This window comes from Ursus maritimus, unplaced genomic scaffold, assembly GCF_017311325.1.
Source record: "Ursus maritimus isolate PB19 unplaced genomic scaffold, ASM1731132v1 scaffold_4, whole genome shotgun sequence".
Taxonomy (NCBI): domain Eukaryota; kingdom Metazoa; phylum Chordata; class Mammalia; order Carnivora; family Ursidae; genus Ursus; species Ursus maritimus.
In genome coordinates, this window is record NW_024426552.1 from 15,690,045 (window position 1) to 15,697,395 (window position 7,351).

The 7,351-nt window shown below is 40.5% G+C and overlaps 1 pseudogene; it reads right to left on the bottom strand.

Annotated features, from left to right (window-relative positions):
* Positions 1-294: 294 nt before the first annotated feature.
* On the bottom strand, positions 295-620 carry LOC103673202 (annotated as a pseudogene).
* Positions 621-7,351: the final 6,731 nt, after the last annotated feature.

The following is a 7,351-nucleotide window of genomic DNA, read 5'->3' on the forward strand; positions in this document are numbered from 1 at the left end:
GCAGATGGAGAAGGAAAAATGCAGAATATTGGGAGAATATCAAACACAAAGATCTGACCCGATCTGGGGAAGCAAGAGAAAGTGATGTTCCCTGAGAAAGTGATGTTGATCTGAGAAGTAAAGGAGAATTGGGGGTTAAATAGGTAAAGAAGGAGGGGGACCTGGGAAGGGATAGGTGTGTGTGTGTGTGTGTGTGTGTGTGTGTGTGTGTGTGTGTGTATATTTGGTAATTTAAAATTTATTCTAGCTATAATGCAGGCTAATCTGACTTTAAGGTAGCATCATGTGGCACTTCTAAATCCATTTATGAGATATTCTGCTATACTTGCCTCTGTCTGTTTTATAGCACTAAGAGGTCATCTGGGTTTGGTTCATATAGTAGTGAACAAATGGATAAAAGAACTTCAGAAATCGATAAAGCAGGCAGCTGCTATGATCTTAGACTATCGAGATCAGTGCTGCCATTACTGTTAATGTTCGGATGATACATTCTTGTTACAAATGCAACACCTTAGGGTGCTTTGAAGGGGTCGTGTATAGGAAGATGAATTGTCAAGAAGTACACCACCTTGATATGGGCAGTCATTAGGTCCCATAATGTTGGCTTGCCAATGGCACATTATCATCCCAACTAGACCTGCTGTACATGTACAGCTTCTGAGGTTTTGGGGATCATAAGCTTTTTTGGGGAACTGAAGGTTGGCTGGGGTTTCTGGATCCTTGTGAATGAGTTAAAAGGGTTGCGAGGGATGAGCCTGAGTGGGTGGGCCAAGGTCACATCACGCTGGGCCTTTACCCTAAGTGCAGTGGGAGCTGGTGCAGGACTCTCCCTGAGGGAGGGACATGATCTGCTGTGAGCATGGCGTGAAGCAGGGCAAGGGGGGATGTTTGCTCTTGCTCTCCTACAGGGAGAGCTGATGGTGGCTGACACTAAGTGGTGACAGGAACAATTGAAAAAGTGAAGAGACCCAGGAGATGTTTAGGAGATCAAATTGACAGGACCTCAATGGGCTGGGGATGGCTGGTGAGAAGGAGGGGAAATGTTAAGCATGAGACCTGATCTTCCAGATGGGAATCAGAACCCATGGTGGTGCCATTCGTTGCAATAGGGCAACACCAGCGAAGTCCCAACTTTGCAGAATATCTTTGCCCTTATTTACACGTAGATACATTTCACGACTCTGAAACCATAGTGTACATTTTTTACATTTATTTTTATTCACAGAAGAGGATCAATATTAATATGCATATATCTATGCAAACACACACAAAAATATTAGGTTTGCCACGAATGGTCTTAACTAGTGAAAACCTTTATTTAGCTTTATCATAAACTTAGGAAATTTGAAATTTTATATTATTGATCTTTTTCTAAAAATCTGTCGTATATGATTTGCTTATAAATTTCTAAAGAACTGCAATGTGTTAATTCTCCTCATAGAATGTAATTTGTGTTCTTAAGATTTAGTGTCATATTCAAGGCCCTGAGTCACTCTCCAACATTTCCCTTCTCATCCTGAGGGTACTATGTTTTCTTGGTTTTGATTATGTTGGTCCCTCTGTCTCAGAGATCCTCTAAACTCTTCTGCCCCGGCTAAGCTTGTCGTCATCCTTCAAGGCCTCTTTGAAATGTCACCAACCCCTCTGAAGCTTTCCTGGATCCTTGTCACCTTGTTTCTAAATTATCTTGTTCTGATGTGAGTATCACAGACAGACATGAATTAAAGTGAAGTTGTTCCGATTTGTCTGCCTTAGATCAATAGTTCCTAAAACTTTTTTGATGATTCTTTCTCCCAATCAATAAACACCCTCTGATTTAAGTTGGGTTCTCCTAGAAGCAGATCCTGAGATAAGGATGTGAAAGCAGGTAATCTCTTTTGGGAAGGAAGCCCAGGAAGTGCCTTTCAGGGAGTGGGGGAATTGAGACAGGGAAGGGAAAGAAGCCGGTAAGGGGTGCATTTCTGAGCTGGTAAGCATGGCAGTCAACCAGGGCTCATTGCCTCAAGGCCTCTGAGAGGCTGTGTACAACAGGCCTCAGGGTTGGTGCACATGAAGGCAAGGACCGTGGAGAGCTGGTCCTTTTTTGTTGGTCAGTCAGTGGTCAAGGGGTGCTCCAAGGGGCCTTGACTCCCCAGCACTTTTGGTCTGGTCTGGTCTGCTCTCTGTTCCTGGGCCCATTGCATTCCAGCAGCCAGAGGGTCCCTCATGCACAGAGTTGCAGATATTTGCAGTTGAAACCTGTTCCTGCATGGGTGCATAGGGCAAAGTGATGGCTGAAGGCAGTGACGGTGTCTGCAGTGCCCTGTGTATATATACATACCTGCAGTATTTTCTTATTTCTAAGTCATGCACAACAATGAAAGCTTCTCCCTCCTCCTCTGAAACAATTAAGAGGACACAGTATTTGAGAAAGGAAAGAGCACATTACCAGAGTGGAGTGTGGTAGGGACCTGGGTTTTTTAAATTTTATTTTATTAAATGTACCTAGAGTTTTTAGCTAATATATTTTAATGGTGAACATATTAAAAATCAGGGGGTCTAGAATTTATAGTGGTTGTAGAAGGAAAGTGAAAAATAACAAGCCTCTGGAGTCTGACTGTTTTTACTGTGTAAGTGCCACCAGCACAAGGAAGGGGTTATAAAATCTTATCATGGAATATGGGAGGCATTAACCACATAGTTACACAAAGAAGAATTTTCTCACGGACATCATAATGCAAAGTCTGTTTAATGAAGAGCTCTGAATTTGGATGGGGCCTTAGTTTAGGAATGTGTTACTTGAAGTCTTAAAAAATAGCAAATGTATTATTTTACATGAAGTATATGCATTAAAGCGGGCTTATTTGATTTTTTCCCAGTAGAGAAAAGAGAAAAATGGTTCTTTTCATCCCATTTTCCATATGTTTGTAGCACTCGCTGTCCTCTGATTCTTTTCTGTTGTTCTCTGCTCACCCCCACTTCTCATTCCCTGTCTTTAGTACTGGCCGCTTCTTAAGATGATGTGATTTCTGGATTTGTGGAGTACATTCATTTTTCAAGAAATGAATTGGTACTGCCTTGCTGTCACGGTGCCTGAGTTATAGGACATTTAGGTGATTTGTTATCCATACACATATGGAGAAAGTATCTTATGTTGAGAAAACGTATATAAATTCTTAGTCATCTGCACAGCTCCTATCACAAATACCATTTGAAATCGAAGGGAGGTAGAGTCTTGGTGGGTTTGGGTTACCTGAAGGTACGTTCAAGAACAAAATCAGGCCACTCATTGGCTGGTTTTTCTCTTTCCAAATCCTATTCCCAGCAGAATGCCAGTAGCACCCAGCAGTTTAATTCATTATTATGCAAAGTCTAAGTGAGTGAAATTTTAACCTCTGCTTCTAACCACTTCATGTAGGTTTTATCTGTAATTAACTTAGTGAAAGGCATCTGATGACAGATTCTTCCTTGTGCTCCAATTACCTAACTTATGAGGTCCTCTGAAGAGTTTAATTTAACCACTTTATACTGAAAAGAGTCATATGGTAGAGCAGGAATATTAATTAAGAATTCTAGGTGTTTTAACAAGAATCCCGAAGGGTACTATTGGATGAGCCCACAAGGGGAATGTTTGTAAAGCCTTGACTGGTGTGGTTAGATCTGGGGCATATTGTGGTTGAGAGAACACAGCACTGAAACCAAAATTAGCTTCAGAGTAACTTAAATCCATTACATCTCTCAAAAGCAATGCTTTTTAAAATTCCTTTTCCTACCCTTCTCCCATCCACTGTGCGTATTCTCTGCAGGTGTACCTGGGCCTTTATTTTTCAAGTGCCCTTCACCTGGGTAAACTCCTTTTGCAGTCCCAGCTCTGCACTTTCCTACACTCTTCTCCTCTGCCACCTGCCTGACTCTGCCTACAAAAGCTGAAAAGGATAAGTCTGGCAAAAATGAGACCTCCTTGGAGGGCAGAAAAGAGGAAGACAGACTAGGTAAATGTAGAAAACCCTTTTTATAGAGTGGAAGAATGGAAAAGTCAAGGGATCCTCATAAAATAATCTTTGTAGTTAAAGTATACAGATATGGGTATAGGATAATTGTTTATTTGACAGCACTCAGACATTTTGTTAATGGCAGGCATGATTATCCTTTATAACAGCCACCCCAAGACGTTAGAGAGATGCATTCCAAAGTTCCATCCTACATTGTGACTCCTCCAGAAACCCTTCCTAAACATACTTATATTTTAAAATTGTACCACTCATGAGTTCTACAAGTTGAAGACAGTTTGAGAACTCTCAGATTTGGTAAATAACTCTCTATGCTATCTATACTTTCTATGATTTCCAAGACCTCATTCATTCTTCCAACCCTCTGTCCTTTTAATCTCTCGTTTGGGAAAGTGCCTCCATTCTCTTAAGCATTTTGGTTAACCTCCTTGGACTTCCTCCAGTTCAGCTACACTTCCTTTGAAATATGGCAGTCAGAATTGCTCACAGGATGCCAGGTTGTATGAGTCAGCTTTGGATGAGGAAGGACAAACTTGTGTGATTTACTTTCAGCATCCTTCCCCCCCCCCCCCCCCCCGTCATGTCCGGCATTATTTTTGTTGTTAGAGCTTTCCAAAGGGTCAATATCTTTAAAAAATACACCATAATGATGCCTACACCATTTTCCTTGGTCATAATCATGTTGAGACTGTCATAACTATTCCTCTGGAAACACGGTTTGAACTAATTGTTGTACTTACCTAACTTCTACTCACATAAAATATTTTTCTTCACACTCTTCACATATCTATAATTATCTGAAAAGATTATTAAAATTATGTATCTGTGTGAGGCTGAATTTTCCTTGCATATTTTAACTAAAACAACAGATTGCAGTGGATTGAATGTAGCGGGAGATATGAGTCCAGCTCCTTTCTGTTAAGCCATGCATTAAAGAGATTGGCAAAAATGTAAGACTATGTTACTCTTCTCACTATGTTTCTTTTTTGAAAACTCTAGTTGTTTTTCATAAAAATGTAATTTATGTTAACATTTAATGGATTCACTATTGTTACGTAAGAATGAATAAATTAATATTAAAAAAATCTGAACTTAAATTTCTGTTATAGGAAATAGCAACTGATATAACGCATATAAACAAAGCCCCTTTGGGTTCCTCAGCAATTTTTCAGAATGTAAATGGATGTTGAGGCCCAAAAGTGCAAGAACTGTTGGAATTTGGAGAATCCAAATATCATTTCCACATTCTTTGTGCACATGATTGTTTACTTCTTTATATTTTCTTTACTCTCTAGGCATTTATATTTATCTTTAGAGCATAGAGCAGTTGCCTGCTGGCTTGGAGCCCTAACATAGAACAGAATACATATAACAGTAGGAAAGCACAGTGATAACAGTATGGTAGAAAGACTAATGTCAACTTTACTTTTGTTGTGGTTTAGAGTGAGTATCTAAAAATTTGGTATTTAGGCTCCAAATAATAATTTATCAGCTGGACTTACACCATGAAAGTACAAGTTTTTCTTTTTCTGTTATGGTAATGGCCATGGAGATTAAAAAAGGAAGTGTGAGGTCTGGGGATGTCATCTAATTCTTTTTTTTTTTTTTTAAGATTTTTTTATGTATTTGACAGAGACAGACAGCCAGAGGGAGAGAGAACACAAGCAGGGGGAGTGGGAGAGGATGAAGCAGGCTCCTAGAGGAGGAGCCTGATGTGGGGCTCGATCCCAGAATGCTGGGATCACTCCCTGAGCTGAAGGCAGACCCTTAACGACTGCGCCACCCAGGTGCCCCACGTCATTTAATTCTTAAAAAATTTAGGAAATTCTGTACTTTCAAAGATGGCTAAGAGAGAAGCCTCCAAATTTTAGAGACAATTGAACAACGTAAGAAAGGAGAGTTTATGCAATGAGCTAAGTTTTCCTGCTTCTAGGATGAGTGAAGTTGACCCCAGTGGAGCCTGTCATGGCCATACTTTATGTGCGCCTGTCTTCTAGCTGCCGGAGAAATAAGACACAAGCAGCATCTGCGAATTAACAAGGACCGGCAATTTATCAGAAAACACGTCAGATCTCGAAGAGTCTTCAGATGTCTTTCAAATGGAAACAAAATATTGTGCAACAGATTAAACACTATGGTAGTTGCAACTGACTGCTTTTGAACGTTCAAAGAAATACACTGAGAATCTTGCATGTGAAAACAGATGGGATTTAGAGACAGATTTGAGAATTCCTATGAGAAATCAGATTTACTGCAGAGGAAAACAACTATCCTCTGACTTTGGTTGCGGGGAATGAAGCACTGACTGCTGGCATGGTGAGCAGAGTAATGGCCCCCTGAACATGTCATGTCCTAATCCCCAGAACCTGTGTTTTATCTTATGTGGCAAAAAGGACTTTGCAGACGTGATATCAAGGATGTGAAGATGGGGAAGTTATCTTGGATTATTTATGTGGCCCAAGCTAATCACACAGGTTTTTAAGAGCAGAGACTCTTTTCTGGCTCTGGTCAGAGAAAGGGAGATGTGACTACAGAAGCATGCGTGGTTAGAGGTGCAATGTTGCCGGCTTGAAGATGGAGGAAATAGCATGCGTCATGGAATGTTGGTGGCCTCTAGGACCTGGAAAAGGCAAGGAAATGGATTTACTCTTGGAGCCTCTAGAAGGAATGCAGCCTTGCAGACACCTTGATTTTGTCCTGGTGAAGCTCTTATTGGACTTCTAATCTAAGAAATGCAAGATAATAAATTTCTATTGCTTTAAACTTCTAAATTTCTAGCTATTGTTATGGTGAAGAATGAAAAGAGCTGGTTCTCCATTTTCTCTTTGGGTGCGCTAACCCCTGAGTTTACAATATGCCATCTAAATCCGTTGACCAAATAATAAGATAGGGAGTCAATGAGATACATGTTGCTTTTCTATTTCTTTCATGAGGACCCCACTGAACTTGTTTCTAAGTGTTTGATATCACAGTGAGTGATGAAAGAAAGCAGTGTTCTGGGGAAATCATTCTAAAATCTTGCCTTTTCTTTTGGTGAGTAAAAAGGCAAACAGTCTTAAAAATCACTTAACACAATGGGGTAATTTAGTATGGTTATTGAAGATTCACAGATATAGAAGTTTTAGTTTGCAGAAGAGAATGGGTTCAAAGAAATGTTATGGGGCGCCTGGGTGGCGCAGTCGTTAAGTGGCTGCCTTCGGCTCAGGGCGTGATCCCAGAGTCCTGGGATCGAGCCCCACATCAGGCTTCTCCGCTGGGAGCCTGCTTCTTCCTCTCCCACTCCCCCTGCTTGTGTTCCCTCTCTCGCTGGCTGTCTCTCTCTCTCTGTTAAATAAATAAATAAAATCTTAAAAAAAAAAAAA